The 25,442-nt window shown below is 45.9% G+C and overlaps 1 pseudogene; it reads right to left on the bottom strand.

Annotated features, from left to right (window-relative positions):
* Positions 1-25,442, bottom strand: part of LOC130376779 (sodium channel protein type 4 subunit alpha-like) — a 257,529-nt pseudogene that overhangs the window by 70,215 nt on the left and 161,872 nt on the right.

Below are 25,442 nucleotides of genomic sequence, written 5' to 3' on the forward strand. Positions count from 1 at the left end.
GTGTGTGTGTGTGTGTGTGGTGTGTGTGTTGTGTGTGTGTGTGAGAGAGGAAGAATTAGGCTTTCTGATATGATCAGAGTCTCTGTTTTAAATCAATGGAAAAGTTCCCTGCTACTTTCCTACTAGGTTCAATCACGCCAGGAGACATAACCATTTACCATGGCTGAAATATACTCTCTTTTTATATCTAAGTCTAACTGTATTTCTGTCTTCCCCCACAACCCGTCCCCCTCCACAGCTGGCCATCTCTGAAATATCTTCACACATGATCAGGTGTGATCATGTGATTCCTAATGGCCCGCAGGCCAGTGGATGTGATGTCATGCAGAAATTTTGACTTCCAATGTGGCGGCGGTTGGCCTGGCTTTGCCCTCTAGCCCAGAGCCAATCAGAGTTACTGTTTGGACAGTGACATTTGTGTTATTTCTTTGATTTTAAGGTTACAGGTTAAATATAGTTACGTTTCAAATATAGTCACATCTCTGACGTAAGAGGTGCCAGCATGAATCAAGTCAAATTGTTGAACAAATTGTTAAAATAGATACATTAACATTATTATCTCATATATATATATATATATATATAATATATATATATATATAGGTATATATATATATAATCATATAAATCATAATGATATTATAATAATCATAATGATATATACATATTGGTCGCTCTGTTTATTCCCATCACTGATTGAGGCTTTGGCCTTTGTTGTGGTGCAATTACAGCTCTCATTACGCCAGTTTTTGTAGCTATGGTAACTAACAGGTTGTGCCCTGATAGGCCGGCTTGCCAATTTAATGAAAATGAGTGAGTTGTAATCCACCACTCAATCAGCACACAAGACTAACACAGGTTATCTGAGTATGTTAGAGTGTGTGTGTGGGGTGTGTGTGGGTGTGTGTGTGTGTGGGGTGTGTGTGGGGTGTGTGTGGTGTGTGTGTGTGTGTGTGTGTGTGTGTGTGTTGTGTGTGTGTGTGTGTGTGTGTGTGTGTGTGTGTGTGGTGTGTGTGCGCGTGGATACGTATGTCTGTTAGAAGGTGAGTGTCTGTGTGTGCATCTACATGTGTTTGTGTGTGAGTGTGTTTGGGTCCCATTTTAACGGTCTGAAACACAAGTGTGAAACGCAAGTAGCTTTGTGCGCGTATCTCTGATGCTGTTGCTATTATACCGGGCGGATAAATGACTCTTGACGCGAATCTAAAATGGGTTGGTCTGAAACCCGTAGGTGTGTTTTGGAGGTAACGTGCACCAAACCAATGAGAGTTCCATGTCCCATCCCCTTTAAGAACCAGCACATTTGAACTTGGCGAGTTGATATTTTGACAGCGTGTTTGCAGTCCGCTGAGACAAACGCATGACCACATGAATTTGAAACATCAAATGGCTAATTTTCTGGCCAAATAATGGACCTAATTCCCAAATGGAATAGCGTTTTCTTCTACAACTTAGCTGACGACTCAGAAACACTGAGTTGTCATCTAATTTTCGGCAAAGAGAACTCAACACATATCTCATATGCGGTCTTGTGGCAGCAACTGTGGGTCTACTTAATGATATGCGGCAATGCATTAACAAACATCATTTATTGTTATTATTTTTAAACGCATGGAATAGCCTTCAACAGTTTTTTTTTTCACAATCCACATGCTATTTCTATACAGTTTCACACATATGAACAATCTGTGTTTATTTTACGCTAATCGTTTGCATACGTCAAAATAGAAAGACCAACTGTGCTATCCGGTAGGGCATTTAGACAGAGACGTGCGGTGAGGTCCGTGGCTGGTGTGGCACTGACTTTTTCAGAGTCAGATTTACAAATTTATGAACCCAATTGTTATATAGTAGAAAAGGCGATTTCTCGTATAACAGCCAGACAGCCATTCTTTTCGGCGGTACCACTCCGTTTGAAAAGATCGGCATTGGTCTTCCTCCATCATTTATTGCCTCTTTTTTTGATTGAAAGTCCAGTTTTGAGAAATTTCTGAGCTTGGCTATTGAATCATTATCTACCATGTTTGCAGTCAGAAATGTTTTTTTAAATAAACAAACTGATGTAGTGCACTTGACTGCTTAAAAGAAGTTAACGGAGCATCCTGTTCTCCCTTCTTCAGTGAGGCAGAGGAATGAAATGATCATTTCATGCTTTTTCAGCGCGGTTTTATGTCAGATCAGCATATTTGGTCTTGCTGCAAGACTAAATATGTTAACACATGCATCAAATACATTGACTAGTTTAAGTAAATTGCGATCATACAATATATGTGTCTACAAACATTACATTGGTGACAATGGTCCTCATCCTCATCCTCATCGTCATCCGCTTATCCGGGGTCGGGTCGCGGGGGAGCAGCTCAAGCAGGGGGCCCCAGACTTCCCTTTCCCGGGCCACATTGACCAGCTCTGACGGGGGGATCCCGAGGCGTTCCCAGGCCAGTGTTGAGATATAATCTCTCCACCTAGTCCTGGGTCTTCCCCGAGGTCTCCTCCCCACTGGACGTGCCTGAAACACCTCCCAAGGAAGGCGCCCAGTGGGCATCCTTACCAGATGACCGAACCACCTCAGCTGACTCCTTTCTAAGTAAAGGAGCAGCGGCTCTAATCCGAGTTCCTCACGGATGGCTGAGCTTCTCACCCTATCCCTAAGGGAGACGCCAGCCACCCTTCTGAGAAAACTCATCTCGGCCGCTTGTACCCGCGATCTCGTCCTTTCGGTCATCACCCAGCCCTCATGACCATAGGTGAGGATAGGAACGAAGATCGACCGGTAGATCGAGAGCTTTGCCTTGCGGCTCTGCTCTCTTTTCGTTACAACGGTGCGGTAAAGCGAACGCAATACCGCCCCCGCTGCTCCGATTCTCCGGCCAATCTCACGCTCCATAGTACCCTCACTCGCGAACAAGACCCCGAGGTACTTGAACTCCTTCACTTGGGCTAAGGACTCATTTCCTACCCGGAGTAAGCAATCCACCGGTTTCCTGCTAAGAGTCATGGCCTCAGATTTAGCGGTGCTGATCCTCGTCCCAGCCGCTTCACACTCGGCCGCCAGCCGATCCAGTGAGTGCTGAAGGTCACAGGCCTTCAGCACTCACTGCTGAACTTTTCCCAGGTGACAATGGTGAAAAAGCAAACTGGGTTGAGCGCATGCGCTCTGAGGGATTTCTCAATACTCGGTGAGGCAGCACTGCTCGCTGCCTCTCCCAACATTAAATTGGTGACAACGGTGAAATAGCAAACTGGGTTGAGCGCATTGCACTCTGAGGGATTTCTCAATTCTCGGTGAGGCAGCGCTGCTCGCTGCCTCAGCCGGCCTCAGCTCGCGTATCTCTCAGCGATTTTGATAATAAAAATGATTTAAATTATTGGAATCGTACATTAATTACATTTAGACCACAGATCAGTAGACAAATACCAATAAATAATATTTTTAAATTATTTTATTTTATCATAATTCGTTTTTTATTTTCATGATGACAGATGAGGCACTGCCTCACCTGCCTCCCCTGACTGCACGTCACTGCATTTAGACCAGGTGCAAGATAGGGCCCTTTATCTTTGTGTATACATTATGTTTGTGTGTCTATGTGAATGTTTGTTTATAAATACATTTGTGTGTGTGTGTGTGTGTGTGTGTGTGTGTGTGTGTGTGTGTGTGTGTGTGTGTGTGTGTGTGTGTGTGTGTGTGTGTGTGTGTGTGTGTTTGTGTGTGTGTTTATTGCTAATGATGATTTCCTGAATCCTCGGACGCAAGCCCTCCGAGTTGCACGTTTGACATCACTTCTGGTCTCGGAGCATTCATAGCGTTCCTATTCAACTTTGTGATTGTGGCAGGAAATTGGCTAGTCGTTGTTTATTGTTAGCTACATTAGCCTCTTTAGCAAACACATTGATCACTTATTGATGGGTGTTCACAGAACACACACAAAATACACACAGACGGGAAGGTGATTGCATTTAACACCTCCTGCAACCAGTAATGTCCCATGATGCACCAGCGTGAAATGCAGACACACAGAGCTCACACGTGTGACACACATGTCCACACAGAGTCTCTTTGTCGACATTCACCAATGACCTCGGATTACAGTTTGACTGAAAAACGATGACAAAATTTAGATAATGAATTTATGAATAAAGTCATCAAGAGTTGACAGTCGTGATTGGATCAAAAAAGTTATTAATTCCATCTTCAAACATATTCGATACCTTCCTGTGGGTATGTGTTTCCTCCAGGTCAACAGTTTTAAAGCTGATTATCATGTTTATCTAATAGATATGATCCAATGTATTCTCTATGGGAACACATATAATGAATGTAGAATGTAGTATAGAGTGTACATACACACACAGTGGCTGAGTGCTTCAATGGCACCTGTGTAGGAGTACAAATGAAAGATGGAGGCCTTCAGATGAGAGCTGAACACCGCAGGGGGTCTGTTCTGCCACTAATGGTATTAGAAGCACAATGAAAAGGTCTTTCTGAAAGCATGGGCGTCTTGAAAAGAGAGTGCGTTAGGACGAATGTTACGGACCCCACTGCGTATGTGCGTGTACTTATGGTCTTGCGTGTGTCTGTGTGTGGGCTGATGGTCTTAAGGAATGGACCCAAGGTAACGGGATAGAGCACTAGCCTGGCAGGCTAGCAGCAGAGGGACTAGGAGAGGGGCTAGGAGAGAGGCTAGGAGAGGGGCTATGAGAAGGGCTAGGAGAGAGGCGTAGGAGAGGGGCTAGGAGAGAGGCTAGGAGAGGGGCTAGGAGAAGGGCTAAGAGAGGGGCTAGGAGAAGGGCTAAGAGAGAGGCTAGGAGAAGGGCTAAGAGAGGGGCTAGGAGAAGGGCTAAGAGAGGGGCTAGGAGAAGGGCTAAGAGAGGGGCTAGGAGAAGGGCTAAGAGAGGGGCTAGGAGAGAGGCTAGGGAAGGGCTAGGGGAGAGGTGTCATATCAGAGGGGGTTAGGAAAGTGTTATTTGGAGATGAACTAAGAGAGGGGGCCGGCTCACACACAAACACACATGTGCACTCACACAGACACACACACACACACACACACACACACACACACACACACACACACACACACACACACACACACACACACACACAAATATACTCACATGCACGCATGCATACATTCATATAGACACGGAGACAGAATGAGTGTCATCTATGGAGCATCACAACATTAACCAATAAGTTGGCATTCAGGAGGTTAATTGAGCAACTAATCGGATGACAACGTTGTGTGTCCATCTATATGTATACGTATCTGTGTGTGTGCGTATGTATGTGTGTCTATCTATATAGGTATAAGTATCTGTGTGTGTGTGTGTGTGTGTGTGTGTGTGTGTGTGTGTGTGTGTGTGTGTCTATCTATATATGTATACGTATCTGTGTGTGTGTGTGGGTTCGTTACCTTGTGTCTGAGTAAATCTTTGTTTTTGTGTTGATGTGTGTGTGGGTGTTTGCGTAGATGTAGTGGAAGATTAATTTGTGTTCCTCTTCCTTCGTATGTAATATCCTTCAATCACGCTCCCCCCTCCTTTCCCCTCTGTCTCTCTGTCTCTCTCGCTCTCTCTCTCACTCTCTCTCTCCCTCCCCCCCTCTCTCTCTCCCTTCCCCTCTCTCTCTCTCCCTTCTCTCTCTCTCTCTCTCTCTCTCTCTCTCTCTCTCTCTCTCTCTCACCCTGATGGTCATTATCCATAGTAACAAACGAGGAGATAACCTTGGGTCAATCTGTGCATCATGGGGGAAGCTTGTTAACAGGGGTAGGGAGCTGGTTTACTGGTTAACAGGGGAGGAATCTGGTTCACTGGTTAACAGGGGAGGGAGCTTGGTAACGGGTTAACGTGGGAGGAAGCTTGGTAACTGGTTAACAGGGGAGGGAGCTGGTCAAAACACATCATGGGTCCTGACCTGGACGCACGCACACATGCAGGATGTGTTGAAACGTGGGGTTCAAAGGATGTGTGTGTGAGTGTGTGTGCATCAGTGGAGGCTTCTCCATTGAGGAGAGGGAGGAAGATCCTCCCTAACATTGTTGAGAATAAAAAATGTAGATGCCCAGACTATTGTAATGAATTAATGCCCTTAAATATGACTACTTTATTGCCTTTGAATATATAATGTTCGTTTCCCTGGGTAAAGGGACATTAGCACCCCCTATCGCTTATTGACAATTACTTCAGGGAGGAAGGTCCTCCGTCGCCCTCCGTTGACTCCCATTCATTTCCCCGAAAGTACTGGCGGCCGGTGGATAACATGGGTTTCAATGGGAGAGAGGAGGAAAGTCCTCCTCTGTGTGGGTGGGACCTTAAGGGGTCTGATTTGCGCAAAAATCTATCCGTCTGCCTTATGAACCAATAAGCAGGATCCCTGGATGTTGAGCAGCGTTGCCAGATTGGTCAGATTTCCCACCCAATTGGGCTACTTTTAACCATGTTAGGCTGGAAAAATTATCATTCGGCGGGAAATCTGCCCAATCTGGCAACGCTGTCGATAACAAACCCGGTCTGCATTGCCGCGGTGCTCAGTCAGAGACGCAGAGCAAGTGAAATCTGCGATAGCGAGATCCTAAATGTACAATGGAAACATTGGAAACGGAGGACATTGTTAACGTCTTATTAAAAAAAGCATTCCATTCATTGAGTTACAGTGCTAAGTTAGCGACAAAAGAAAGAGGTAGACCACTTCCCAAAATCAAGGTGACCAGAAGTAATGGCAACGTCATTGTTGTGAGTGCTACATGGTTTGCTAGGTACGCATGGCTTACTGGTAGCATTACAAGCAATCGACTTTATTGCTGGCCCTGTTTGCTTATATAATAGCAATAATCTATAATAATAGCAAATCTCCAACGTGGGCTGTTCATGGTTTCACTGATGTGGAAAATCTTGATAGGGCAACCAAACGCCACGACAAGTGTCAAGATCACGTTGGTGATCACCAACGTGATCTTGACACCCGTCGAGATCTAGGCCCAATGATAGGCCCAGATTTTTTTATTTACTTTTACAAATCAATAGTAGGCCTGATTTGACTAATATGCTTTGCATCCTTTCCTTCTCAAATTACAGTGATGCCACTGGTGGCTTTGTATAAATTGTATTCACATAACTCCCTCCCTGCTATTTTGTAGTTCACCAAAACACCTTGAAACAACTTGAGTCTCACATTCTTATGCCACCATACACCAACAGTGCAAGCAGGCCAATGGCAACCAAGCGCGCAGTCCTTCCTCCCTCACTTTAAAAACCACCAGCCGCCACTGGTGTGCATGTATTTTGTACTGCATTTTTTGGGATATGCGCTTACAGCTGAGTGTTAATGTGATGCATAATTGTGTTTGTGTGTTTCGGCATCCATAAGTACACCTGTGAGTGTGTATCAGTCCCGTGCGCATTGGTGCCATCGCTGCGATAGCAACCCGCAACCTCCCTCCCAATCTCTCTCCACCTCCAATCATTCTACAGCCCCGTCCACACTAAACGCAGAGGTCTTGTACGTTTGGGCCGTCCAGACGGACCTGCCATTTTCGGTGCCTGCAAAAGTATTTTTTTTTTCACCCAGGGTGAAAAAGAGAAAAACGGCCCTCTGTGTTTTCATGTTAGGATTCGTGTGGACGCCAGATACGCAAACGATGACGTCATAGCCCCCCCACCAGGTGGCCAAAGTTAGATTTCAATCTAATTTGTATTGTTTGATTTGATTTGTATTATTTTTGTAGCTTTAAAAACCACTCCTTGGTAAATTGAATTAGTAGCTGTACATAAAACACACACGAAAAGGAATTAGCGGGATCTTATCCAGCGGCGAACAGAAGCTGCTTGTGAAGGTCTATGAGGAGTATAAGCATATAATAAATCAAAAATGGAACAGCGTAACCATTAATAAAACAGGGAGGCCGCCTGGCAATAAAATTGCAGATCTTCTGAATGAATAAGTAGTATTAAGCATAACATATTTAAATGTAATATTGTCTGTAGATTTGTTTTCAGGGAGATAGTCTCGAGGTAACGTGTCAGACTTGCACCTGGTCGTCGGGGGTTCAATCCCCACCTAATTAGTAATTTAGTAAGGATTACTGGAGAAATCAAACAACTTTTCATGTCTTTTATTTTCCATTTCTTTGAATATTCTAAATTGACTAACCATAGTATTTATCTCACCAGAGGTGGTCTCGGCTGCCTGCCGAGAAACTCAACTGAATGGAATTTATGTGGCTGACAATTTCCCATGCAGCAGCGTCTTCATTTCACTATCAGTAACATTAATATTAACAATAACTTTACCATGGTTTTTTGCAAGTTATATTTTGGTTCTGGGGATATTGTAAGACATATTTATTATGTTAAAAGTCAATTGTTAGGCCTAATTTCACTGATATAAGGGAAATTACAAAAATGAGCCAACAGGATGTACTAAGGATGCGAACTTGCTTCGCCCGAATCACAGGGCAAATGCTAGACCACTCACCCAACTGCTAGTTCACAAATTTGACAGAATATATATAATTGGAAGAAATCCACGATAACAATAGATAGCAATTCATTTAATTATTTTATTTGCATAATTTAATCTAGACCCGTAGTGAAATTATACGCTGTTTGTACGTCATATATGTACATTTATGACAAAATCGTGAGGACTAGGCGTGGCGGAACCTTCTGATGGTACACTTGTTTCCGACAGAGGACTTATCTGAAACACCGCTCAAGTAAGCCTGACAGTTAGCCTGGTACCAACCAGGTTAGTTTGGTCCAATAAATTGCCATGGTTACTTAGCGGAGATTCCCTTAAGCCACTTTAATGGAACGCAACTCTAGCTGAAAGTAGCGAGGCTTGGCGAAATAAGCCCGGCTTTGCCTTTAGCTTGGTTAATGGAATACTCCTATGGTTTAACAACTGCTTTTCTCCTTTTTTGGTGGAGAACCAGCGCCACGAATAGGCCTTGAATATGTACTACAGCGTTTCTACAGCTAGATGCGTGTTTGCAATGAGTCCATCTATACGGGGAAAGATCATTTTCACCCACGTGAAAGCATCGCTGGCAACATTCCTGACATACCATAGGCTTAAAGTTGCGCATCAAGGAGATACAAGAAAAAGGCAATGTACGTGCATTGTAATGCCCAAAAAATGAACCTTGCCTTTCAAGATGCTGTTTCAAAGGTTAACATGTGCCGAGATGCGATGATGACAGTCAAAGAGCTGATCAATACAACAGAGACTCACCTAAAAGACTGGCATGGTTTGACTTTTTCCGTAAGCCTGCAGATGGGAACAGTTTGCGCCCGCTTTGCCCCAACGGCTGGACAATGCGAGTGAGTAGTGTGAAGTCGGTTCTTGTGAATTTCGAGAGACTTACAAGTTACTTCCATGATTTCTTAGTTTCTAAATTAGTGACTGAAACGTAATTAAGCTAGGCCCACTCCCATTTTTTGGGCATGTTTACGGACAATAAGTGCACGCCCCGCCACTCGTTGATTGATTGATTGAACGGATAAATCATTCATCATCATAACCGAAATTTAGAATAAATCTAATAAATTACAGTTAAATAATACATAAATAATTCATGAAGTACTGTTCTGAACCTCAAATCCTGAAAGCAGGACTTTGGAGACTTTCTAGTGGAACACATTTGAACAAAATATTTATGACCCCCCCAATGTTGACCTGATGTTGTCGTCACTGCCTGTGCGTGTGTCTGACCCGCGGGTGTGTGTGTACCAGCCCCTGCGTGTGTCGCGGAAGGTGATTAGGGGGGTACATTACAATAATTGCAAGGACAGTTTATCCCCTCCCCCACATCTCGAACAATAGACTCTTACTAGAGCCGATATTTCCTGCCCCTGGGGGCGCTGCCGTGGTGTGTGTTGTGTTGTTTTTCTCATGCACAGGAGAACAGAGGTAGAGAACATGGAAGATAAATACAGGGATCTACTCGGAGGGACGCTATGCCGTTTCACCGGAATCCTCTCCGGGCCTCCATCAGATCAACCGCCTCTGACGGGCCTCCATCGGGCAGAATGGTACTCGGCGCTGGAGTTAGCCAGAAGGTACTGGCAAGTCAGGGTGGCATCCCCTGACCAGGAGAAAACTGCATTTGCCACCCCACTGGGCCTGTGTGAGTTCTCCCGGATGCCCTTTGGTTTGTGTAACACTGCAACATTCCAGCGACTGATGCAGTGTTGCCTAGGGTACAAGGTACACAACCATCTTCTGATATACCTGGACAATGTCATTATTCACTCCCCTGACTTCATGATCCACTTGCAACACCTGGAGCAGGTTTTTCGAACGCCTCCAAAACCACAGCCTTAAACTGCAGCCCAAAGAAGTGCCAGTTCTTCCAGCGACAGGCCCTCTACCTGGGCAATGTTGCAAGAGTCCGAGGAGTTGTTACCAATTTGGATAAGACGAGAGCTGTCCAAGATTGCCCAGTCCCCACCTGGGTCACACAGGTATGCTCCTTCCTAGGCTTTGTAGGATAATATATTTCTAAAATTACAATGAGTTCCAAAAAGTACTAGCTATCCTGCTCTGCCTTTGAAAAAACTAAGCTCAGATGCACCGATTTGGAATTTTTCGGGGCATACGACATACTGGGACATGTTACCGCCTCTTTCTCTGCTTTGCCCAATGAGCTATGACATTTGTGTGTGTGAATACACACACTGTAAAGTGGGTGCAAGTGGGCACTCTATCACCAGGCCTTGACCAGCATTATTTTTTTCCCAGGATCTGCCAACTACTGCAGGATTGGGACTGACTGAAGTTGGACAGGGGCCTCCTGATGAGGCAGGTGCAAGAACCCAATACTGGGTTAATGGGACCAGAAACGTTATACCGGATGGACATTGGCTATTCCCCTACTACCTGGTGGGCGAGTGCTGGTCAAGAACTTCCGCAGGAGGGCACAGGGGAAACTCACATCAAGGTGGCTTGCAATGCCTTATGTGGGGCAAGCCCGACCCCGGCCGGAACAGCCCGTCTGCAACATTCGCCCTGAAGGGAAAGAAGGGTTTGACTCGAACTTTGCTTTGCAACAATGCCCATGCCCAGCCGGAGTGCTACTGCTGGCCAGCCCGCAGGTACAAGAGGAAGGCCCGCCTAGGGCCAACGTGGATGCCCCGTCTCAGTTCAATCTCCCCAATTTCCTTATTGCCCCCTGTGCCCTTCCCGTCCAGCTGTCCCTGATGTCCCGACTAGGGCAGAACACCCTACGCTACCCTCTGGTCACTTTACCCCTATGCATCCAGCTCCATCCACCTACATTCCCATAGGTCCCCCAATGGCCGACTGTAAAACCACCAACCTGGCCCCAGTTGACTTAGCCCCCAGGAGTCTAGACCCCAGAGACCTCCTTGGTGCACCCTGAAAATGGTGTCTCCTCTGTCCCCTTTTGCCAGACCCTTCGAGCTAGGGGGGGGCGTGTATTCCATCAGAAGTGAATTAGGAGAAAAATGTTTAGGAACCACTGGGCTAGAGTACCCCCTTGTTGGAGCTCTTTCATCCCCTTACTTATAGAAGGTGACTCATCTCACAGTGCGTGATTTTATCTTCTAAATATCGGTCAAATCATGTATTTTTATTTGTATTATTTTTTTTAATATACTTTATTTTGTTTTTTCTTTTGTCCCTTCCTACACCCAAGGTTAACACACATACAATCATATAAGCATGCATACAATTCATTGTACGGTTATACTTTTTAATATGTGGCAACCCTCAGGTGCTCTCTATTTAAGTTCCATTCATGTCTGCATGTACAAAGGAGAAGACAAGAATATAGGGTTTAATCCCTTTTTCATTTAAATATCTGTTACTTGACATTTTTTGGGTGTCTCAGTTAAATCAAAGTTACCTTTATTTGTTTTCTTGACTGCTGTTGTGGTACTTGGGGGATTCACAGTAATAAGTTAGAGAGGATCTCGCGACACGTGTCTGACCCACGGGTGTTTGTGTACCAGTCCGTGCGTGTGTCTGACCCGCGGATGTGTGTGTTCCAGTCCGTGCGTGTGTCTGACCCGCACGTATGTGCTTTCCAGTCCGTAAGTCTGTCCGCATGTGTTTGTGTTCCAGTCCGTGCGTGTGTCTGCGGGTGTGTGTGTTCAAGTCCGTGCGTGTGTCTGCGGGTGTGTGTGTTCTAGTCCGTACGTGTGTCTGCGGGTGTGTGTGTTCTAGTTCGTGCGTGTGTCTGCGGGTGTGTGTTCTAGTCCGTGCATGTGTCTGCGGGTGTGTGTTTCTAGTCCGTGCGTGTGTCTGCGGGTGTGTGTGTTCTAGTCCGTGAGTGTGTCTGCGGGTGTGTGTGTTCTAGTTCGTGAGTGTGTCTGCGGTGTGTGTGTTCTAGTCCGTGTGTGTGTGTCTGCGGGTGTGTGTGTTCTAGTCCGTGCGTGTGTCTGTGGGTGTGAGTCCTTTCATCACTGAGCAGGGCTAGGCAACCGGCCCGACCCACGCTGTGACTACGAAGCACAAACCCGCGGCTCATTCCTCAGACCTTACTCCTCTGTCACGTTGACAGAGTGAGCCGCTCCCAAACGGCCGTACCCCGCTTATTATGCACCCAGAGACCCTAAGCACCCCCCCAACCACCCCGACCAATTATTTAAGATGCATCAAGGTCAGTGAAACAGCAGAAGTCCTATGACCTGGAGAGCCCAATAGAGGCTCCCTGCATCATGTTTGCATGTGTATGTTATTTTCATTACCACAAAAACACTCACACTTACACTCACGCACACATACACACACACATAGAAACACACTCACACACGCACACACACACACACACACACACACACACACCACACACATCTTCTACATCAGGTGGTCTTGGATCTCGGGACCTGGGGGGAGCAGCGGACCCTGGGTGCTGCCTCAGCGTAGAGTGGGGGGCCAGTATGGGACGGGGGAGGGGCCCGGTATGGGTAGGGGCAGGGGTCTGGTGTGGGGGCCCGTCCATGACTGAGCTGTGGTCCACATGAGAACAGGGTGTTGAATCAGGAGCCTCCTTCATACTCCTCTACTGAGGCAAGAACAGGAAGTACTGGACGGCGGCCCCTCGCCCCGCCCTCCCTAGTCTCATTCAGTTCGTATTTAAAGTGGACTTTGGAGTGTTTTGGGTGTCAGCCACTTTATAGACAGTTCGGAGCCAAAATAATAAAAAAGGGAAAAATGTCCGCGGTAAAGTGCGTTATGTATTACTCGTTTTCATCTTATGTTCGTTGAACAAAGTGGGACTTTATCAAAGCAGGCAGACCTTTGGCAGAACCGAATCACTGCCTTGCCAGCGTTTAAGTAGCTAAAGATGGCGGCTGGCATTCTCTTCCATTCTTCACTGACTGTTCTTCGTGGTTTTCTCTCCGCCTGCGTGTCTCTGTCTGTCCTTGTTGACCTTTCTCTCAGTGCATCTCCACCATGTCAGCTAAGCTTAGCAGCCTCTCAGAAGAAAGAGAGGGAACTGAAAGGACGTGTACATGCTACTGTGGACCCTGCTGAGTCAGGAAGAGGCAGGTGCTGGGGTCGCATGAACCAGAAACAACCATTACCCTGATCATATAGTACGAGCCTGCACGTGTGTGTGTTTGTTTGTGTGGGGTGTGTGTGTGTGTGTGTGTGTGTGTGTGTGTGTGTGTGTGGTGTGTGTGTGTGTGTGTGTGTGTGTGTGTGTGTGTGTGTGCGCGTGTGTGTTTGTGTGTGTGTGTGTGTGTGTTTGTGTGTATGAGTGAGTGAGTGTCTGTGTCCTTACAGTCAGGGAAACAGTTCTCAGGGTCCATGGCTTCCTCTGCCATCTCTGAGAAGTGGTCCTCTTCCTCCCCGGGCTTCCTCAGGTCCACCGTGCTGCCCTCTGATAGGCTGATTTCATCCTTCTGCTGAGAAAGACCCCAAGGAGCAGTTAGTTTCTCATGCATCAATAACCCTACAAATTCTGCAGAGACATTCCCAGGTTGAGTCAAACAACACAAATCAGAGAAAAGAGCAGAGTTGAGAAAGTGTCGTTACACAGTGTGAGTCCTGGCGCTATTCTTCTGGCCTGTTCCCCCTCTAAAGGTCAGCCTCTCTCTCCTATGAGACATTATGCAGTGAGCGTCCATAGAAGAAGCAGCTGTGGTGTGTCTCTGTGTGGTCTCATGCTCAAAGACCCTCCGCGTATGGAGCTTCTGGCCCAAACTAGAATGTTCCAGGAGAAAGTGATGAGAAACACGAGAAGGCAGCAGGGATTACAGTCCAACATCACAGCTGTCCCCCTGACGTCAACATCTGGCTCCACGCAGACATCTGGACGAAATGCAACCCGAGGAAATCCTGCAGTGTCTGCAAAGCATCATGGGAATTTGTCTTCACAATGGGAGAGAGAAATGCCAGACAGACACTCTCTTGCCATTTCTGCTGAATCCCAAGATTATAATTTCCCGGAATAAGACAGGCAATGGATGGGCTGCTGGACCACCTACACAACGACACAGCGGGGGGGGCTGCAGGGACCTGCGATGACACACGCTCACACAACAACACACTCACACAAAACACACACACACACACACACACACACACACACACACACACACACACACACACACACACACACACACATGTGTGGCAGGAGCTGAGCCATTCGTCACCAGTTGTGACGGCATCAGTTTTCGGAGGCCATTGTGATGAACAGCAGCCTTGGAAACGCACCCTCAGAGACGTTTAAGACCACCAACAAAACACAAACACGTTACTTTGTGTTATATATTTTTCCAAGGACAGACAGATACATACAGAGATACATACGTCTGGCTGAGATACATACAGCCAGACGGACGGACAGACAGACGCGGACACTGAGATATTTGTATGAAACAGTCACGTACAGGGCATGTTTGCTCTGAATGGGATGGCCTGCATAATCAGTGCTAATGAAGGCACATGCCTTTCATAGTTTGTCTTAACGTGAGGAACCAGAGAGGACGCAAGCAACCATCCAAGGCAAAACACATACAAATGAATTCCCTCTCCGGAACCGTTGTTGTTGATCATATCATTTAATATGGGAAGGGATTCATCTGAGAACTAGCTGAACAGAATCATCTTTTACTGATCCTTCACCAAGAGACCATATTTTTACCAGCTTTGTTCAGCATTTCATTTCAGAAACCACCGTTTAAGACCACTTAAAACTAAACTGTACGTCCGTCCGTCCATGAGGATACCTGTACGTCTGGACATGAGGAGGCCTGTATGTCTGACCATAGGGAAACCTGTACATCGGTCCTGGAGCTGCCAGGATGGGTCACCAACCCAGAAACATGTTTCATAGTTCAGGGTCAACACACACACACACCACACACACACACACACACACACACACACACACACACACACACACACACACACACACACACACCTACACACACACACACACACACAAAAAAAACTCTCTCAAACACACAGAGAAACACAAATACCAAACACTATCAATCACGCACACACACAAGTGCAGACACATGCACAAATTAACACAAACACACCCGGATACACATTCTAGCCTTGACCTAGAATGTGTGTGGGCAGGCATGTGTAAGTGTTCATACACAAACACGCACGCACGCACGCACGCACGCACGCACGCCGCACGCACGCACGCACGCACGCACGCACGCACGCACGCACGCACGCACGCACGCACGCACGCACGCACGCACGCACGCACGCACGCACGCACGCACGCACGCACGCACGCACGCACACGCACGCACGCACGCACGCACGCACGCACGCACGCACGCACGCACGCACGCACGCACGCACGCACGCACGCACGCACGCACGCACGCACGCACGCACCACGCACCACACACACACACACACACACACACACACCACACACACACCACACACACACACACACACACCTCAGCCACATAGCTGGAGGTGTTTACTGGGCAAGCTCACTACTGCTGCCAGAATAGCAACTTGACACTCTGAACAACTGGCTCTTCACCGAGACCACCATGGCCAGCTCCACTCACTCTGTGCTGAAGACCAGCACCACTTTGCCACACTACTGTTGTTTATAGCAATGCTGAGCCGTGGGAGCCAACTATGACCCATGACCTATGACCTGGCCTCCTTCCGGTTCAGACAGCTGAGTCAGACTTTATGAGTTAGAGTGAAGAGCGCCGCCCATTGCTGAGATTTATGAGGTCATTAGAGCACGGGTCACCTATTAATCATTAACCTGCTAAACACAGGGTCACAAGGAGAGGGCCCAAACAGCTGCTGCAGAAGGATGGGTATGGTGTAACGACAAGCATACATTATACAGAGAAGAGGAGAGTAGGTTAGGGGAGAGAAGGGGAGAGGAGTGGAGAGGAGATAAGAGGAGAGAGAGGTGAGAGAGAGGAGAGGAGAGGTGAGGAGAGGAGAGAAGAGAAGGAGGGGAGAGGAAGAGGAGAGAGAGGTGAGGAGAGAGGAGATGAGTAGAGGAGAGAGGAGAGGAGGTGAGGGGACATAAGAGGAGAGGAGGAGAGAGGAAAGGAGAGGGATAGGAGATGAGACCAGGAGAGGAGAGGAGAGGGGCAAGGAGGAGAGGAAAGGAGGGATGAGAGGAGAGAGGAAAGGAGAAGAGAGGAGGAGAGGAGGGGGAGAGAGGAGTGGAGAGTAGGGAGGAAAGGATCAAAATATGCAACGGAGAAACCAAGTTGGATTGGGGTATAAAGCTAAAACGGCATACAAATTTGACAGAAAAATGAAATTACGCAAAACATAATTGAATGATTGAGATTGCCAAAGAAGAGGTTAATAGTTAATTGATATTAGATTAGATTAGATTTCTTTATTGTCCTTGTTCAACAGAGTTAATCAACAAAATTAAGTTAGAGCATCACCACTGGCATAGTATATAAATATAAATATAGTAATAAATAAATAATAAATAAAAAGATAAATAAATAAATAAATAAATAAATAATAAATAAATAAATAAATAAATAAATAAATAACAATAATAACATGAATGAGAATGCAGCAAGTCCAGTCCATAGTTGTGATGTGTGAGAGTGAGAGGGGGGGGGGGGGGGGGGGGGTGGGCTGCAGTCCTGCAATAGATGGAAAATAGTGTACAGTGCAGCAATGCAGTCCAGTTCACAGTTATTGAGTGGGAGTTATAGTGGGAGTTATATGACCGAGGGCTTAGGGGTGGGGATGGAACGGTATCTCCGTCCAGAGGGCAGTCGCTGGAAGAGATGGTGCGCTGGGTGGACCTGGTCCTTTAGGATGTTGTTCACCCGGCGTAGGCAGCGGGAGGTGAAGACTGTGGAGATCTCTGGTAGGCTCTTCCCAATGATCCTCCCCGCAGCCTTGACCACTCTGTGGAGGGCCTCCTTTTCGGCCCTGGTGCAGCTGGAGAACCACACCAGTAGTCCGTAGGTGAGTATACTCTCTACTGCGCAGTGATAGAAGTTGACCATCAGTCCCTGTGGAAGTTTAGCCCTTTTTAGTTTCCGAAGGTAGAAGAGGCGTTGTTGTGCCTTACCCACGGCAGAGGTGATGTTGGTCCTCCAGACAGATCGTCGGCCACAGTCACGCCCAGAAACTTGAAGTTGGACACCCTCTCTACCTCCTCCCCTCCGATTAGGAGTGGAGAGTGGCTGAGGTGTCTGGCCCTGCGGAAATCGATGATCATTTCCTTGGTCTTGGTGGTGTTGAGAACCAGGTTGTCATCACCGCACCACTCTACCAGTCTCTCGGCCTCCCTCCTGTATGAGGTCTCATCATTTCCTGTGATGAGGCCAAGTACTGTTGTGTCGTCAGCAAATTTCACTATGAGGTTAGATGGAGAAGAGGAGCAGCAGTCGTGAGTGAAAAGTGTGTAGAGAAGTGGGCTGAGCACGCAACCCTGGGGGGCCCCGGTGTTCATGGGCAGGGTGGGGGAGACATGCTTGCCAATCCTGACATGTTGTGTGCGGTGTGTTAGATAGTCCAAAATCCACTTGCATTAAGTGTTGTTCAGGCCAAGTTTGTGTAGTTTGCTGTGTAGCTTGTTAGGCAGGATAGTGTTGAAAGCTGAACTAAAGTCAACAAAAAGGAGTCGCCCATATGTGTTACTGTGCTCAAGATGTTCCAGTAGAGTGTGTAACACAATGGCAATGGCATCCTCTGTTGACCTGTTCTTCGGTAAGCAAACTGATTCTGATCTAATGATGGCGGTATGGAGGCTTTAATGTGTTTCATGACTAGTTTCTCAAAGCATTTTGCGACGATAGGGGTGAGCGCCACAGGCCTGTAGTTGTTCAGACCTGCAACATTTGGTTTCTTGGGAACCGGGACTATTCTTGCTGCCTTGAGACATCCTGGGACCCAGGATGAGGCCAGAGACAGGTTAAAGATGGTGGTGAGAACTGGAGCTAGTTCAGCCGCACAGTCCTTGAGCACCCGTCCCTGGACTCCATCTGGGCCTGCTGCCTTCCTGATGTTGATGTTGCGTAGGATGAGTCTGACCTCATGAGTGCTCAGGACTAGGGTGGAGCCGTCAGAGGGGAGAGGGGGCGACACCGGGTCCTTGTTGTTCCTGTCAAAACGTGCGTAAAAGATGTTTAACTCCTCCGCTAGGGGGGCGCTGCTGTTGACAGGGGGGGATGTTCTTCCCTTGTAGTCCGTTATTGCCCTAACGCCCTCCCACACCTGCCGGGGGCATGAGGCGCTGTTGAACTGAGCTTCAATGCGGGTCATGAATGTTTGCTTGGCAGAACTGATGCCTTTCTTCAGGTCGGATCTTGCCGTGAAGTATGCATTGGTGTCACCGGTTCTGTACGCTGCATTCCTGGCTCGTAGTAAGGATTTTACTTTAGGTGTCATTCAGGGTTTAACGTTTGGGAAGACACGGAATTGTTTCCAGGATGTAACAATATCCACACAAAAAATTATGTGGTCAAGGACTGAGACAAGATAATTATTCAGAGACCTACGTGTCAACACACCCAGTCCACTGAAAATGTCCCAGTCTGTGGAGCTGAAGCAGTCCTGGAGCCTAGGGATGGCGTCCTCAGGCCAAATCCTGACAGACCTGACTTCGGGCCTACTGGCTCTGATTTTGGGTGTGTGCCAGGGGTGCAGGAGGAGCGAAACATGATCAGAGAGACCTAGGTGGGGGTACGCCTGGGTTCTGTATGCATGGGCTATGTTGGTCTAAACCTGATCAAGTGTTTGCTCCCTCTGGTAGCGCATTTTACATTACGGTGGAAAGAATGAAGTACAGACTTTAAGTCAGCATGATTAAAATCCCCCGCCGCAATAAAGATACTGTCGGGATGTACCAGCAGGCTTTTGTTTACAATGTCCTGTAGCCTAACTAGTGCCAACTTAGCTATGGCGTCGGGTGGAATGTAAACAGCACAGATGTAAACAGAAGAGAATTCTCTTGGTAATTAAAACGGTCTCTATTGGAGCAACAACTGTGACATTGGTACACCACGAGTCATTGGTATAGATACACAGACCTCCTCCTAGCTTCTTACCCGAGTCAGCTGTTCTATCCTGCCAGGTTTCCGTAAAGATTAAGCTGCAGCAGTTCTCGATGTGTTTTTGTGAAGCTAGTTCAAGTCGGATCACATCCACATTGTTGCGGATCGAACAGACATTTGAGAGAAAGATGGTAGGAAGCGGGGGTTTGAATGGGTACGCTTTGAGCCTAGCCCACGTACATCCGCGTTTTCCCCTCTTCTGCAGCCGCGCACAGCGTCTCCTCCTCCGCTTCTCAGCCTCAGGAGTGATGGATGGTGATCTGGTGATCTCGGCTGGGATGGTGAAGTCCGCTGGGAGTTGGCGAAATGGAGCGCGGTTGAACTTTAAAGTACATTTCGGCTGTACTTCATTGTCGGGGTTTGAAAGCAGTGTGAAAAACTGTGTGGAATAATATTAAGTGCTACCAAAAATTACAAAAACATGCCCGATTTTGGGAGCTCTGGGTCGTTGCAACTATGTGCGACGCCGCCATGGCAACAAAGCCATGTCAGCTGTTCTGTCTGCTCGATAGGCAGTGCGGCCATCTAGCTCAATAGCCGAGTCCGGGGTCTTGTTATCCAGCCAGGTTTCCGTGAAGATTAAGCTGCAGCAGTACTCGAGGTGTTCCAGTCGGATCTGCAGCCTCGCAAAGCGTCTCAGCCTCAGGAGTGCTGGATGGTGAAGTCAGCTGGGAGTTGGCGAAATGGAGCGTTGTTGAGCTTTAATTCCGGCTGTACTTCATTGTTGGGTTTGAAAGCAGTGTGAAAAGCTGTGTGAAATAATATTAAGTGCTACCAAAAATTACAAAAAAAAACATGCCAGTTTGGGGAGCTCCGGGCCGCTGCAACTATGTGCGCCGCCGCCATGGCAACAAAATAATATACAATATAATAATACATAATTATAATAATATAAAAATAATTAAAAATAAATAAATAAATATAAATAATAATAACAAAATATTAGCATCAGAGGTGGGGAGGGGCAGGCAAGGTATAGAAAATCTGTGCATACACTATTAGACGGGTGGACGTTTTACAGGGTCTGAAACCAGATATGAACCATGCTTCGCAAAATGTATACAAACACTCTGGCTGAATCCGAATACTCATACTTGACTGCTATATAGTATGCATTTTGTAGTACGCCACAAATATAGCGCGTTCAAATGCTCAGTACGCATTGTGTAGTACGGAAAACGTTTCCGAATGCGTACTACCACCACAGTATACAACGGAGTTCACTACGCTATCCCACAATGCAACCGGAGTCTGGTAACGAATGAAATAGAGATGGCTGACCCGACACCACCAACAACGGCTCCCGCAAATTTCGAAATATCGAAATGTAAGTACAAGTATTGAATGTTTCTTTGATTTAATAACATTTTTAATTTAATAGCAACGATGACAAGACGGAAAACAGGTAACTTATCAAGGTAATTTTGCCGGCATCTGAGGGAGATACGTAATCTCCAAACATCCGGTGTTCGGAAGCGTTCGGAGGCGTTCTACGCATAGCTGTAGTAGTAGACTCTGAACAGAAATAGTATGTACTAAGCATTCGGATTCAGCCTCTGTTATACCTTTAAGAAACTTTAGGTTGTGTCATCAAAATCCAAAGGCGTCGGTGGAAAACTGCTCAGAGAAAATCACCTGGACTCCACCTTGCCCTATGGACAGCATGCGGTTTGTGTGTGTGTACTGACGTAGTGTTTGTGTACCTGCCACTGCTCAGGTGGGCCGCTTAAATATCCCTAAGCCTCCTCAGCACAAAACACTACGCATGTTCAATGAACTAGAGAGGAGGGCTCGGTGGGGTGATAGGTGTGGTTGGTGAGAGGGGGATTGTTTTTACAAATTAACCAGTCTGCTGACTAACCAACTTCAAATACCACAGCACCCCTGGCCAACTCCATGATTCATCTGCTTATGTGGGTCAGGCCCGGCTGACACACATTCCACGTGCGCTCTTCACTTCTATTATTTTGCAATTTGTAACGGGACAACGTTGCTGAGACAGCGGACCTGCGGCCCGAACACAGTGTCCCAGCATGTGGCGTCTGACGTAGCGCCCGGTCGTTTGTTACTCCGCTGTGGACATGCTAACGCTAGCCCAGGACATAAGCAGGTCACCAGCTGAGGCTGGGAATGTGCAATAAAGTTAAGTGCAATTTAACTTTAGCAAAATGCTAAAGCAACAAAATGTCTTCTGAAAGGATCAAGATGATATTTTTTCATTGTTTTGTTAAGTTTTAGAACGTAAAAAATGTTACTTGATAATCATTGAATCTTCCGGATAATACAGAATGCTTCCCATGACCAAACACTCATTAAAGAACATGGATCATCAGTGCTTACCGCTTAGAAGGATTCCAGGGATATGACAGCCAATAGAATGAGATGACTGGGAACTGAGGCTACATATAATCACACACACACACACACACACACACACACACACACACCCACACACACACACACACACACACACACACCACACACACCACACACACACACACACAGAGGTTGTGAGGGCTAGAGGTGGCTTTTAGGTGATGTATCACCACTCGCTAGCTCTCAGCTGGGCTCTAAAGGTCAAGCTTAGGTCAAAGGTTGCTTTAGTGATCTGGACACACTCAAACGTTGAAACTAATGGAAAAAATGAAGGAAAGAAAATGCTTTGGTCGTCGAGGTTGGACTCATTAGCTGTTTTGTGTTCTGTAATAGAAAAAGATAATAATATAATCTAAATGTAAATCTTGATATACCATATGAGAGAATGAGGTTATGGTCAGGATAGGGCTGGTTTAATCAAACTATTTTCTCTTATCTCTGAGTATCCCTATCTCTCTTGTGGTGAACTTTAAGGTGCTGAAGAGAGAGGGGTTTTGGGAGTAGAGATGGTCCCGCCCCCTGTCACATCAGGTGTCTCTGGGGTCTCTGTGTTATAACAGATATTCTGGGGTCCAGCAGTCTTATGTTATAGCAGACCATCTGAGGTCCAGCAGTCCTATGTTATAGCAGACCTTCTGGGGTCAGTCCTGTTATAGCAGACCATCTGGGGTCCAGCAGTCCTATGTTATAGCAGACCTTCTGGGGTCAGTCCTGTTAAAGCAGACCTTCTGGGGTCAGTCCTGTTATAGCAGACCTTCTGGGGTCAGTCCTGTTATAGCAGACCTTCTGGGGTCAGTCCTGTTATAGCAGACCTTCTGGGGTCAGTCCTGTTATAGCAGATCTTCTGGGGTCAGTCCTGTTATAGAAGACCTTCTGGGGTCAGTCCTGTTATAGCAGACCTTCTGGGGTCAGTCCTGTTATAGCAGACCTTCTGGGGTCAGTCCTGTTATAGCAGACCTTCTGGGGTCAGTCCTGTTATAGCAGACCTTCTGGGCTCAGTCCAGCTATAGCAGACCTTCTGGGGTCCAGCAGTGCTATGTTATAGCAGACCTTCTGAGGGGAGACAGCTTGGTACGGAAAGTTAAACTCAAAGTTACACATTGTCTACTGTTTCATTACAGAGATATTCTACGAAAATACACAAACCATGAGAATCTGAAGCCTGATTTGGGAGACTTCTTACAGTTTTTCTCCATTGTATGCACACAAAAAAATGGAATTATGCACACAATTCTGAAAACTTGAAGCTTGTGTATCACAACAAGCCAGACTGCTAAACTCTAAGCACAATTTCATTGTTTTCACTCATATAGAAATTCCAAATTTCATTTTTTAAAACTCTAAGCACAAATCACATAATTTAGCAGGCATGGTTCACCTGGAAAAAACTGGCCTTCAAAACGACACACCTAATTACCAAATGCAGACTGATATACATGTAGATATGTTTCCCCGCATTTTATATTCTTATATTTGCTTTTTTTGGGCCTACGAATAAACTTTTGCAGTCAGTTCAGCTGAATACTTTACTGTATTACAGTTAAAAATACATATTTGCTTTGTTACCTTTTGGTACATGTTCACTGATTTCATCATTACATCCCCCGAAAGACAATCTAAAAATGTTCTTACTGTTGTGTTTTTTCAGTGCAATTACTGTGAGTTTTGCCAAAATAGGTAACATTTGTGTATTCTCATAACTCTAACAATGTTGCAGTATCAACAGTGCAGTATGACTCTGGGAAGCTGGGCTGTGAGTTTAGCCCATTGGAGCTGATTGGATAAACAAATATGCATTGTTCGTATTCTGATTGTGTCAATGCAATATTTATACACAGCAAAATCCAATGTTAATTTAACTATTTTAGTGTCAGATTTAACACTTTCTTGGTGTTTATGTAATCATCACCGAGTTGGAGTTAAAGTTACACTTTTGAAAGTGTTAATATTTTAACTCTTTAATATTATTAAATATATAACACTTTAAACACTTTAAAGTGTATTTTAACACTATATGGTGTTACTCACCAACACTGGGAGTGTTGACTTATTACACATTAATGTCTGTTTTAACACTATATGGTGTTTCTCACTCAAACTAGGAGTTTTGATTTATTACACTTTAAAGTGTGTTTTTAACACTCTATGGTGTTTCTCACTAACATTAGGAGTGTTGATTTATTACACATAAAAGTGTGTTTTTAACACTATATGGTGTTACTTACTAATATGTTGATTTATTACACATTAAATTACTCATTTACACCAAGTTTGAAATTGCTTCCCTACTCAACAGTAAGAAAAAAACAGTTGAGAAAATAACGTTATGCATTATCGCTAAAGGGGACCTATTAGCTTTTTCGACTTTTATGACCTATAAACGTTGTTATAATGATTGATAGTCATGTTTTACCATACTAAAGTGTCAAATAACGACGTACATGCATTTCGACGTATTCCCTTCTGACAGTCTGGGGGGGCTGTGCAGATCGCTAAACACTCGGGACAACGTTTGCAATTCACTTGTTCACATTTCCGGGAAATCACCTACGTATAGGCACTCCTGCCACGTCCCCATATGCCTGGTCAAATTTGCCCGTGCGCGCTTCAAGGAAGGTAACCAATCACAACAGAGTTGGGTTGGCAGGAGGGGGGCGAGGGGGCGGAGAAGGACAAAACCGAGCGTTGATAGAGAATGCTGAAAGCGCCAGAGGAAGAGTTTCCCGAATATCTACATAGTTTTTTGTGCTGTGATTCTTGTCAGGTTGTCCTATAGGAGTCATTAATAAGAAATGAAGACCAGAAAAGTAGTATAATAGGTCCTCTTTAAAGGTCCCATGACATGCCACCAGGTGTGGGTTGATTGGCCGTTACAAGCCGTTTTGGAAATCTGTCCCTTATGACATCACAGGTGGGCGTGTCCACCTAGATGTGTGACGGATAGATGAGTAACGTTTGCTACAGTCTACTGGGTAGGCTGGTAGACTGATCTATCCAGCACACATCTAGGTGGACACGGGTGTTGGGTGTTTTCCAGCATACGTTTTATGTGGGTGTCTGTCCAAATTCCCAGACGGTACGACAATTTGCTGCTAGTCTTGGAGTTACCGCTAATCAAACAATAACTCCCATAATGCGCACGACTGAGCGGGTGCCTGTTATTTTTGTGGCATTTAGAATCTTGGTGCGGACGTCAATTCAGGCAATCTGTCACTCTGTCTACTATGGCTTCGGTGCTACCTTACCAATAATATATTATAACTCACACATATATTATAACTCCCCAATTATATATTATAACTCACCTTACCAATTAATATATATATAATATATATATATATGTATAATTTATATATATAATTTATATATAATATATAAATATTATGTCTTTCTGTCCATTTACTTCTCGACTCAAACTCTGTTTTGCAATCTGATCCATTCCCCCCCGACCCCAGCGTGTCAAGGAACGCAGCAAAAGTTTATGACGCTCTCCCATTGACTCCGCAAAAGCATAGACATCTTATATGATAGACGGAGCATCGAATGCTACCGCC

The sequence above is a fragment of the Gadus chalcogrammus genome, chromosome 23, assembly GCF_026213295.1.
Source record: "Gadus chalcogrammus isolate NIFS_2021 chromosome 23, NIFS_Gcha_1.0, whole genome shotgun sequence".
Lineage (NCBI taxonomy): Eukaryota > Metazoa > Chordata > Actinopteri > Gadiformes > Gadidae > Gadus > Gadus chalcogrammus.